Raw genomic sequence first — 12,883 nt, 5'->3', positions numbered from 1 at the left:
ATTTGTCCTGGAGAAGGTGAAGCCGGAATGTTCCCTGGAGCCAAGGATTCTGAAGCTTCGTCTGACATACTTTGGGTTTGTTGCAAGAAGGGACTGGTCCTTGGAGAGGGGCATCATGTTTGGGAGAGTGGAGGGACGGCACAGGAGAGGAAGACCCTGGATGAGATGGATCGATTTTGCGAGTGGAGTGGTGGGAATGAATGTGTTTGAGATGGCGAAGTTGGCACAGGATAGAACGGCATTTAGGGCTCTTGTACATAGTGTCGGTATGAGTTGCAAATGACTCAATGGCACATAACAACAACAACAACATTAAATACCCCTTTCCTCCCTGTAATTCCTGTTTCCATTAATCCTTCTGCCACACTCCTTCCGCCTTCTTGGCTTAGGTAAATGCTGCTCTTTGATCTTCTGTGACTGGTTACTCTAAGAAGTGAGTGCCTCCCTGATGCCAGAACTGACTTGTAGCTGACCCAGCAGTGGGTAGACCCTACAGACCATGCCTTCAGAGCTCACCTTATAGCCTTGTACCTTTGGCTTAAAGTTGAGATACTGAGGTGATTTTGTTGCTGTTCAAAGGATGTCTGAAGGCCATAGTTCTGATGTTTTCTCCAATCTCTATTGGGCCAGAAGGCCTGGCCACTTATCATGGTTTTTGAGCATTATTCTATATTTCCCGCCACTCTATCCAGGATCCCCTATTGTGACCCCTTTTCAAGTGTTCAGTGGTAGGAGCTAGGCACCATCTAGTTCTTCTGCTTATCCAGAGGATCTCCATAATTCAGAGATTATCCCAGTCTTCACTTTACAGCCAAGAAAATGGTTCAGAGTTGCTGAGTAACTTATTCAAGAACACACAGCTAATGAGTTGAAAGAGGCAACCCATTGTCTAGGTCCAGAGCTTCTGCTCTTAAACACAAGGATTCATTAGAATTTACTAATTCATTTCCTTCACCTGTCTATGGGACAGTGGACTCCAATCTAGGGGACACCATGCTGGAGGTGATGTAAGATGATATACTGTGCAAAGGAAAAGCATACGTGAGCATTTCTATGTTTATTCACCTTGATATTGTTAAGTTCCGTCGAGTCACATGTAGCTCATAGCAACCCTATGTACAACAGCTCTGAGCCCTGCTCTATCCTGAGTCAACCTCCTCATCTCCAACACACCCAACTCCATTACCCCAGTCACTGAGTTAATCCATCTCATCCAGGATCTTCCTCTCCTGCACTATCCCTCCTCCCTCCCAAGAATGATGTCCCTCTCCAAGGACTGGTCCCTCCTTACTACATACCCAAAGTACATCAGAAGGAGCTTCAGAATCCTTGCCTCCAAGGAGCAGCCTGGTTTCACCCTCTCCAGGATGAACCAATTGTTCTCCTAGCCATCCACAGTATATTCCATACTCTTCTCCTGCATCACAACTGAAAAACACCAATTCTTCTTCTATCATTCCTTGTCATTGTCTAGCTTTCTGATGTATAGCAAGTGACTGCAAAGACCATGGCTTGGATCAGGTGCACCTTAGTCTCCACTCTGACATTGCTGCTCTTCAGTATTCTGGCGAGGTCTGTGACAGCAGTTTTCCCCCAGTACAATGCATCTTTTGATTTCCTGGCTGCTTACACACTTATATAATATTGTTACTGTTGTTGTGTGTCATGGAGTCAGGGCCAACTCGATCTCAATGACAGTATTTCAATCAACAAACAACATCATGCCAAATGGAGAAAAGACTCAAGTTGTCAAGGATTTCATTTTCTTTTGATCTGCAATCAACACCAGTGGAAATAGTAGTCAATAAATCAAATGACATAGAGCAATGGGCATATCTGCGACCATGGACTTCTTGAAAGTGTTAAAGACCAACGATGTCATCCTGATGATGAAGGAGGACCTAACCTAAGCCATGTATTTTCATGTGAAAGTTGGTCAATGAATAGAGAAATAAAAGGATTGTCTTTGAATTGTGGTGTTGGTGAAGACATATAGCACAGACTTCTAAAAGAACAAATTTGTCTTATAAGAAGAGTAACCAGAGTGGCCCTTAGCATCCAGGATGGTGAGACTTCATCTCACACACTTTTGGACATGTCGAGAGGTGGCAATCCCTGGAGAAGGACATCACTCCTGAAAAAGTAGGAGGTCAGTGAGACAACAGGAAGACCCTCAGTGCAAAGGGTTGACAGAATGATTGCAACAATGGGTTTAAGCATGCCCAGACTGTGAGTATGCTGCAGGCTTCGGCAAGCTTTCATTCTGTTGTTCTAAGGTCACTAGAAGCAACAGCAACATTGAAATAGTCTGGACCTCGTTGGTTGAAAGAACCTCTCCAGTGAGGCCCTGTCAGACAACACCCAGCACCCAGCCTCATGGGGAGTCTCAGCTGGTGCTAGTGCCCCTGCTCACTCCCTTCCTGTGTGTAAGATCATTTGCTCTTTACATGTACCAAGCAACTACCAGGATCCAGAGTGATGGCTGATCTCAAGTGATGTGGAGACAGGCTTGCATCCTGGCCCTGTGGGAACCCACCATCCTCTGTAGCTGATCGTGGCTTCAGTGAAGGGAATGTGTCCCCTTGAGGGGAAAGGCATGGTCCACTAGAAGATTTCAGGGAGGCTTCCTGGAGAAGGTGGCCTCTGGGTGGAGCCTTGGCGAAGGACCAGAGCTTCGAGTGAAGCAGAGGGAGCATGGCAGTGATGTGCCGTTGTGACAGGTATTGTTTAATCGTTTCAGGGGAAACGAGTAGACCAGACAAACAAAATCTCCAGCCTCATGGAGTTGACATTCTCTGAGAGAGTCAGTGCATGTGATAAATAAGCAAAATATTTAAAGGGTAATAAACAAAGATCCACAAAGCAGGGAGGTGAATAGGGATTGCTGGGAGGCCTGGAGCTAGAGGAAGCTCACTGAAATGGCCTTGCCAAGAAAGACCAGGGAGCTGGCAGTGGTGATCACTACAGAAGGAGAGAATTGCACATGCCAAGGAGCTCTGAAGGGAGGTCTGTCGGCTTAATGGTAAGGAATTGCACTGTCAATGCTGCAGAAGTGTGTGCTTTTCCACAGGAGAAGGATGGGCAATCTCCTCCAGTATGATTTACTGCCTCTGAAAACCCCTGGCGGGTCAGCCATGAGTCGGTTCTGACTTGACGGCACACAACAACAAGAAGGACCTTTAGAGGGACTTACTTGTTCTCAGAATTCAGCAAAGAGGCTGGTGGGCCTAAAACAGGGCAGGCTTGGGGAGGTGGAGGGAGACCAAGAATGAGGACTGAGCTGGGAGGTGCCTGGCTCTGTGTCTGTCTCTGAGGATGGTGGGAACCATGGAGGATGTTGGGCAGAGGAGGGACAAGGTGTGTTGGGATTCACTGTATGCCCTCAGGCTTACACAGGAAAAGAATATAGGAAGGTTAGGGAAAAACAGGGGGACCAGTTAGGAGGCTGTGGCAATAATCCAGGTCGAGGCTGTGGGCGTTGGCTGGGCCAAAGTTTCATGGTGGGGTGTAAGGCAGCCTCACCCCTCATAGGGAGGTGGTTCAGGCTCAGCACCTCTTTACTCCCCTCCTCGGCACCTCAGCCTGGGTGTTAGCTCACAAAGCCCTGCCAGCTCCCTCTGCCCCAGCCCCCCACCCTGGGTAGGCCTAGGCTAGCGGAAAGAACTGTTCAGAGACGCCAACCCTACAATTACTCTAAGATGGATTCTTCTCCCTGTCAGGGTGCAAGCGATAGGGAGCCTGTTATTACAAAGAAGGCCTAATTACAGCGTTGGGCCTCACCGAGTGCAGGAGGAACACTGGTCGCCTGCAAACCCAGCTAATTGTTCCCTCCACCCTCCCACCTCTGTCAGAAGCATTCAATCTGCCCGAAATAATTACACATCTTTACCCCCAGGAGCTTGGAGAAAGGCTCTGCTATTCTGCCCAGGTTGGGAGCCCAACTCCCTGATTGGAAATCGCCAGCAGACCACTGGACATGCAGGTCAAGGCAGCACCTCTGGGTCAGACCCATCCGTCTGCCCCTCTGTCATCAGGGTTCAAGCACAGTGTAAGTCCAGCCACTGCTCAGCCAGCCAGGAGCCTCCTTTACTATCTGGACTCTACACCACACCTATTATAGAGGCAGGAAGTGGCCACAGTAGGCAGAGCATGCTGGCCCAGAATGGGCGCTGATATCTGTGCTTATTCTGCACAGAATCTCTTCCTAGAGGTGAAGGAAGTTCCCTTTGTTTAGCACTGGCTCCATGACTGGTCTGCAGGATTCAGTAAATGTCCATTGTATGAATAACTATCTCTCAATCAAGGTGACAGCTAGCCTGGGAAGGTCAAAGTTACTGCTCCTATTACGCAGATGAGAAAACTGAGGTCCAGAGAAGGCAGGCTAGGAATCCCATAGTTAGGGTCGCTCAGCATCATAATTAACTCAACAGGAATCTGTTTGGAAAAAACCGGAAGTTTTCCAAGGTCACAGTTGCGCTGTAAAGGGTGTGTGTGTGTGTGTGTGTGCACGCGCGCGTGCACATGCATGTGGCATGTGTGTGTGCACACACACATACATGCTGAGTCCATATGTGCGTAAAGTCGCTGTGTTTCTCGACAGCAAAGTGATCTCACCAGAAAGACTTCGGGGCTGTATACTGCTACATCAGTCTGAGCAGTCTTTTTTCCTCTTTGAGACTTGGTTCCTCCACTTGTCATGGGTTGATCTGTGTGTGTCCTCTCCCCAAATACATATAAATAATGATATGCTATGGAAACGTATGTACCGATTCCCTCATAAATTGATAAACCAAATAGTTGTAAGGAGGTTGAATGTGGAATGAAACACTCCCTAATCATGCCACAGTCGTGATTTAGCCTTAAGAAGTTTCTCCAGGGTATGGCCTATAAAACCTTTTTACCCCATGCTCACTGTCTTAAAAGGGAAGGAGAGTGAGCAGAGAAGGGTTACCTTGGTACCACAAAGGGGGAGGGGGAATCAGGAGTGGAGTGAGTCCTTTGAACTTGGGTCCCTGTGCTGAGAAGCTCCTAGACCCCAGGGAAAGCTGGGACACATAGAAATGTCTAAGGAACCCTGTGCGAGAGATGCTGGAAAAAACAAGGACCTTCTTCTGGAACTAAGTGAGAGCTCTGGCACCCTTAATGTGGACTTCTAGCCTCTTGGGCTGAAAGAGAATGTGCTTCTGTTTGTTAAAACTGCTGTTACAGAAACCCCAACAACCACCGCGAGCATATGCTAACTCACAGTGACCCTTCACTGGTTTTCAAGGCTGTGCGTCTTTATGGGAGAAGGTGGCTCATCTTCCTCCTGCAGGGAAGCCGGCGGATGCAAACAAATGATCTTTTAGTTAGCACTGTAACCTAACATACCACCACAGCTCCTTTTTCTTACAGCAGCACTAGATAACTAAGACAAACACCCATCTTTAAGGTTCCTATTGGATGGCATTGACTGAGGCCAGGCTGTTAAATAATATTAACATACATGATAAGAAAGATGTTCTTCCAATGGCTGCATGGACGAGCCTCCTAGTGGGGCTTGCCTACCAGCTTATCCTTTAAGAGAGCAGAGTTCTATGTCATCTTCCTGAGGAAGGCCTGCATGCTATAGCATTTTTCGACCATTACTTACAAGTTGCTGAGTTAATGGTTACCATTTTTTATCACCTATAGGGTCGGGATGGGTGTATCAGAGATGGTGCTATTGGCACAGGACAGAGCAGAGTTTACGGCTTTTGTACATAGGGTTGCTATGAGTCGCAAGCAACTCGACAGCACATAACAGCAACAACAACATAGGGCCGCTATGAGTCATCTACAACTTGACGACACTTAACAACAATAGCCATGACAACATAGAGAGAGTGCTATGTTGGACTAGTGGACAGAAAGTTATGCTACCAAGTCCAAGGTGGGTGATTTTAATCTGCAGCCCACAGGCCTGGTTTTAATTGTAGGTTTCCCCCCCCCCAAACATTCTTCTAAGTGGTATAGCACTGGTCTGTGCGTTGCTGTACAGAGGTAACTCGTGGTTGCTGTGATGTTAAACACTGTGACACTGATGTGTCACATGCAATAATGGTTACCCTTGGTGGACAGTGTTTGATGGAGCTTCCCAATTAAAACAAGCTTGGAAGCTGGAATGGCATCCACTTCCGAAATGGCTTGCCTCCAGAAAGTCTACGAACATGGAGAAATGATGAAAGTAATACAAGTGTTCAGGTCTTTCATTCCTAGGGTCACTGTGAGTTGTCTAGGACTCGACGGCACTTAACAACAACCTGACATTAATGCTGGATTTATCTGTAAGGTAGTTTATAAAATTGCAAGTTATTTAAGTGTGGGGGGGAATGAATGCACTGGTGGACCAAGTGGTCCGTGCAACTTTATAATAAACGCTCAGGAGCTAGTGATACATGCGGTTCCTTTAACTGAAGCCAATCCTGGCCAGGTTCTGCTGTGATGTACCTGGAATCCCTTCCTCACCTGCAGGCTCAGCACTCCTGTCTTATCAGGGCAAAGGCTGGTCATGAGAGCTCCTCTCAGAAACGAGGCCTGTTTTCAAGGCTGGGGCAGTGCTGGGGTCCCTTGCCAGTGTCACAGTAAATGAGATGTCAGTGATCGGCTGCTCCTTCTGGGCTGATGGGCTAATGAGGGGGCACCTGACAAACCCAGGACCTGACATGTCTATTCTCAGGAAGCACAACATCTGGTTCTCAGTCTTGACCTCTCGGAGAGCTGTCCGCCCAGCCTAGCACTCACCGGCAGGCAATGCCTGTGCTGACAGATTGCGCTTCTGATATCTTTATTATTGCTTTGAAAAGACACCATGGGGGCCCCAGCCCACCACCCTTTCCTGGAGAGACACTCCTCTGGGCGTTCTAATGTCAGCCAGCTTAAGGACGTGACACCACAGGCAGTTCCTGGCCAGAAGTTCCCTTGTCACTGGGACATCTCCATAAATAATGTCCAGGCCTTCAGAGAACATCAGTGCAATGCTCATAGGGCCACTTTCCTGGCCACTTACACAGACCCTACTATGAGCAGCACAAGGGCATGGCATGTGCTCTGAGTACCACCTGGGGTGGACCACCAAAGTGAAAGTTCTAGTCTCCAGTGTCCTTTCCCACACCAGCTACTATGGAACTGTCACAAGCACTATTTTCCACAGATAGACTTTTGAAGCCCTCAAAGGATTTTTTGGGGAATAAAGATTCCAGGAGAAAACAAAAATCAGTTAGTTAGTAAATCCAGGCCCCACTATAGCTATACACACCATCTGTATATTGAAGCCAAAGGCTGAATTTGACACGTTCCCCCTTTTCCTGTAAAGATGCCCCCAAACAGTAGCTTCGTGAGATGCCATTCATTCACTCATTCACTAACTCATTTATTCATACTCAAGTCAGTATGAGTGTACTGTGTGATCAAGAAAAACGGCATTAAAACAAAAGGAGAGGCATGCTCAAACTTAAAAGACACATACACACGCAACACCAATCGCCATCAAGTAAATCCCATTGACAGTGATTTATACGTGAGTGATAAAGGAGCCTCATTTTTCTAAGGTTGTTGTTAAGTGCTATCAAGTTTCAGGTGACTCACAGCGACTCTATGAATGAAAGACCTGGACACCTGTATAACTTTTATCCTTTCTCCAGGTCACATGGTTTCCAGAGGCAAACTCTTTTGGAAGTGAATGCCACTCCTGCTTCCAAGCTTGTTTAGACACTGTCTTCAGACGTGTTTCTGGTGGACTAGAATGTTTAACTATTTGCACCATAATATGTGGGTCTTAACTGGATACAGGCTCAAATAAATGTTATCGTTGTTGTGGTTAGGTGCTGGTGAGTTAGATACCTCCAATTCAGAGCAATGCTCAAAGGTGGAGAGATGGTGCCTGATCCTGCACCACCCTCACATCCTCTGCTGAGCTGTTAGAACCCCTTGTTCTAACTAGGACAAAATATGGTCCAAGTTAGAAGTGTGTAGCCTATAGCATAAATCTTAGGGACACAAGCATACCTACAAGTCCCCTCTGCTAGTTTTCCTCATCTGGGAGATACTGAAGAGTTCGAGGTGCCAGTTGGCCATTGTGAGGGCCAGGACAGGCCCCAGGAGGACAGGACACTGGGCTGGGCCTGAAGCTGCCCACATGCATTATTTGATCAGCACAGTCATCTCTAATATATCAAACTTCTCAATTTTTCTTCTTGTGGTGATTTGAGTGAAAATTTACAAAGTAAATTGGTTTTTCAACCATCCATACACATCTTGCTTCATAACATTAATTAAAATATTCCCACTTTTCCCACTTCCTCTCTATATAATTCTTACTTCTTCCAATCTTTCTATCCTACTCCTTTCTGCCTTCAAGGCTTTATCATTGGGTAATTGCTGCTCTTTTGGCCTTATTGGGGTTTTTTTGTTTTTGTTTTTTTTTTGTTATTTAAAGGAGTGAGTGTCTCGCGAGTGTTATTAGTCACCTGATAGGCCTGTCTATTGTTTGGGTGTACATAGTCATTAGTCATGAGATGAGTTCTGTTCTAGGTTTGAAGGGTGACTAAGGGACATAGTCTCAGGGCTTGCACCAGTCTCTATAGGACCAGGAAACCAGTTCTTGTGTTGTATTTCACATTGCCCCCTGCTGTATCTGGGATCTTCTTTGAGAGTGGTCAGTGGTGTCTGCTGGGCACCATCTATTTCTTCTGGTCTCAGGGTGATGAAAGTTGAGGCTCTTGTTGTCTATTAGTCCTTTAGACTAATGGTTTCAGTGCATCTTTACTTTTGTTGCCTCTTCTTTGTTTTTGATAGGAAGAGACCAATAATTGCTCCGTAGATGGCTACTCGCAAGCTTCAGGACCTCAGTCTCTAGTCACCAAAGTAGGATGTAAAACATCGTCTTCCTAGGTTGGGTTATGCCAGCCAACCTTGATGTCCTCAAGACTATGTTCACTCAGTAGTAATGTTCACCTGTACATATCTGTTCATCTTGCCTGTCTGCCAATACATCTGCTGTTGACTATATTGTGTATTTCTCTGCTTTCCCTTTACTTATTGGTATCGTGTTAATAACTTTTCCTATTGTAGATTGCCTTTCTCTTTGCCCATTTTAATAAGGTTCTAGCATTGACTTACTAATTATTTTTGCTCTTCCCTCTTTCTCTTCCTATTCCTATTAACCATCTTAGAATGATTCTTTATGTGTAAGCAATTCTCTTGCTCTTCATGATAATGTTCTTATGCAATAGTTGTCCTCTTGTGACTGGCTTATTTCACTTAACATAATGCCTTCTAGATTATTGATGTTACACAGTGTTTCTAAAATTTTTTATTGTCTTTTAGTACTGTATAATATTCCATTGTATGTGCATGATAGGTTTTTTATCCATTCATCTTTTTTAAAAAATTATTTTGAGAGGAAAGAGACCCTGAATAAGCAAAGCACTTCTGAAAAACAAAAGTGAAGTAGGAGGCATAGCACTCACTGACCTCAAAACCTATTACACAGTGGTAGTAACCAAAACAGCATGGTACTAGTACAATGACAGACAAATAAATCAGTGGAACAAAATCAAGAACCTAGAAATGGACCCTATTGTCTATTATCTAGTGTCAACTGATATTCAACAAGGAAATAAAACCTACTAAATGGGAAAATGACAACCTCATCAACAAATGGTGCTGGAAAAACTGAACTATTACCTGCAGAACGCTGTAACATGTCCACATCTTACTCATCTTTTGATGGAAACTTGGGTTATTCTCTCTTTGATATTGTAAATAATGCTCAATGAGCATGGGTGTTCATATATTTGTGTCAGAACTTTTTTATCATAAATGAATGATTGCATCTTACAAAAGTCAACCATATGAATCATCTAGTCTTGTTTCTGTAATTGGACATCCCTTAGATCTTACAACCCTTTTAAACTTTTTTGGAGACAGACATAGGTATCATTGAAATTTTGCAGATGTCCTTACTGTTCATTATCATGTTTTGCTTAACTAAAGTAGCCAAATTTGGCATAAGTTCAACATAATTTCTTTCTAGAACTAACTCAACTTTATGGCTTGAACACAAGCAATACCTGGCCCCATTTGAACCCTACAACGTGTTTTTAACCCAAGAAATGTCATTTTTCAACATGAGACTGCATAATGTTGGTAGAAAAGTGATCATGCACTCTGTCTTGTGACAGAAGCTACTGTAACATGCTGATTATATTCTTTACAGGACTACAGGTAGTGTGGATTGTAGCCAGTTCATTTCTCTAATCCCCTACCATTTGTCAACTCTATGCCTCTTCTTTTCTTCCCCCACCTCTCCCAAAGAGACTGAGTTCTATATTGATATGATTGACGTACGTCTACAAAGTTCCTCCAGGACCTTCATAATGACTGGATGTCTCTACAGAGTGATGTCAACATTTTCTTCTGGTTTTAAACATAGAAAATATTTTCTTTTTTTCCCATCATTGCACATTTTCTTCCCCACGGTGCATCTCTTGTTTCAGATTGTTGGCATAATATGATACCCAATTATATAGTCCTCTCAGGCAGGTCTTCTCTTCGTCTGATCTAATGCAGCGCTTGTCACCTATCCACTCTTTTCCCATTCTCTCCCCAATCCCACATGTCTGTCCTATTTTATAACAGCGGTTATGCAGTATTTGTCTTTCTGTGTGTGTCACAATTCTTAGCTCTTTATACTATTTATGACTAGTAGTGAGATTGCTGAGTTAAATGGTATGTCTATTCCTAACTTTTAAAGAAAGCACCAAACTTCTTCCCATGCTGTTGTTAGATGCTGTCGAGTTGAGTATAACTCATGTAAATGCTATGAAAAACAGCTCTGAACCCTATGCTATCCTGTGCCGTCCTCATCATCTTGGACACACTCGAACCCATTGCTGCAGTAACCATGTCAATCAATCAATGTTGAGGATCTTCCTCCCTTTTGGTTACCCTCTACCTTTCCAAGCATGATGTCCCTTTCCTAGGAATAGCCTCCCCAGCAACATGCTCTAAGTATGTGAAATGAAGCTTTATCATCTTTGCCTCCAAGGAGTACTCTGGCTGCACCAAGACATAGCTCTTGATTCTTTTGGCAGTCCATGGGATAGCCAGTACTCTTCTTCAACATTACAACTCAAAAGCATCTATTCTTCTTCTGTTATCCTCATTAATTGTTCCACTCTCAGACACATAGAAAGTGATTGAAAATACTATAGCCTGGATCAGGAACACCTTAGTCTTTTACATCCCACAGTGGTTGCATAATTTTACATTTCCATCAGCACTTCCTCATCAACATTGTTGTTTACCGTCTTAGTGAAACTTTGCTATTGTTGCTAGTGTGAGATGCTATCTCACTGTTGTTTTACTTTGTACTTCTTGAATAGTTAATGATCCTGCTTAGCCAATGGTGCCCCTCCGTTGGAAGAATCCAGCACCCACCTAGGACCCCATTCTTTCATGCTGCCACTGGCCTCAGGTAGCTTTGCCCCATGTTTTTTCATCTGCCTAATTTTCTGTCAGGACAGAGACACTAATCCACAGGAAGATGGTCCAGGAGCAGAAGTTCAGAGACAAGGACCTTCCTCTAGAATTTCCAAAGAGAGAAACCTTTCCCTAGAGCCATACCTGGGACTTGAACTTGTATCCTCCTAACCTGTGAGGCTTATCTGTTACTTTGTTGTCATTGTGGGAACAAGTTGCATATGGCTAATTACATTATAGCTTGAGTATCTGTATTTTGCTTTTTTATCATTGTTCTAATTATTACAGCACTTGTCTGTCAGTTTGCTGTACTAGAGTAACTTGTGGGTTGCTGTGATGCAGAAAGCTGGCCACTAGTATGTCAAATGCCAAAGGGGTCATTTATGGTAGACAGGCTTAGCAAACTAAAGCTGTTAGATCCATCTAACATTACCTATAATATCCCTAGTACTATGGCTTCTTCTAAACCCAGCCTGGACTTCTGGCAGTTCTCTGTTGATGTGCGGTTTCAGTCGTTTTTGGATAATTTTCAGCAGAATCTTGCTTGCATGTTATACTAATGATATTGTTTGATAATTTCCACACTCTATCAGGTCACCTTTCTTTGGAATGGGAACAAATATAGATCTCTTCCAGTCAGTAAGCCAGGTGGTTGTCCTTCAGATTTCTTGGCACATCTTGGTGAGCACATTTAACAACATACATTAATATACATGTATTATACACTAATGTACATATCAACATATTCCATATTTTTATCTATAGTTTGTGCCAATAACAGCCTGAAGAACATGGTCAAGCACAAAGTTGTATTGGGTTAAAGAAATTACTCAAGATGATAGTTTACATTCACAGAAACAAATGAAGAAGTGCAAAATTTATAAATAAGAAGGTTAACAAAAGAAAAACTATAAACATATGCTTGTTATCCTTATCTTAGCATATTTTAAAGACATAAAATTATATAATGTAATTATAATACTGTATAGTTGAGCTGCAGCTCTTGGGCCAGTTCTTAATTGTTGTTGGTCAAACATTCTTCTAGGTCGTATAGCCCTGGTATGTGTCCACTTGCCGTACAGAGGTAACTTGTGGTCGCTGTGAAGCTGAATACTGTGACACTGGTCACTATGTCAAATGCAATAATGGCTACCCGTGGAGGGCAGTGTTTGGTGGGCTCCCCGGTTAAAACAAGCTTGGAAGCAGGAGCAGCATCCACTTTTGTAAATAGCTTGCCTCCGGAAACCCTATGAACCTGGAGAAAGAATGGAAGTCACGCAATGGTCAAGGACTTATGTTCACAGGGTCGCTAAGAGTCACCTATGACTCAACGGCACTTAACAACAACATAGTTGAGATTATATATATATATATATATATA

This window comes from Elephantulus edwardii, unplaced genomic scaffold (genome assembly GCF_000299155.1).
Source record: "Elephantulus edwardii isolate Elephantulus edwardi_28Jun2011 unplaced genomic scaffold, EleEdw1.0 scaffold00322, whole genome shotgun sequence".
Lineage (NCBI taxonomy): Eukaryota > Metazoa > Chordata > Mammalia > Macroscelidea > Macroscelididae > Elephantulus > Elephantulus edwardii.
This window is presented reverse-complemented; position numbering follows the sequence as displayed.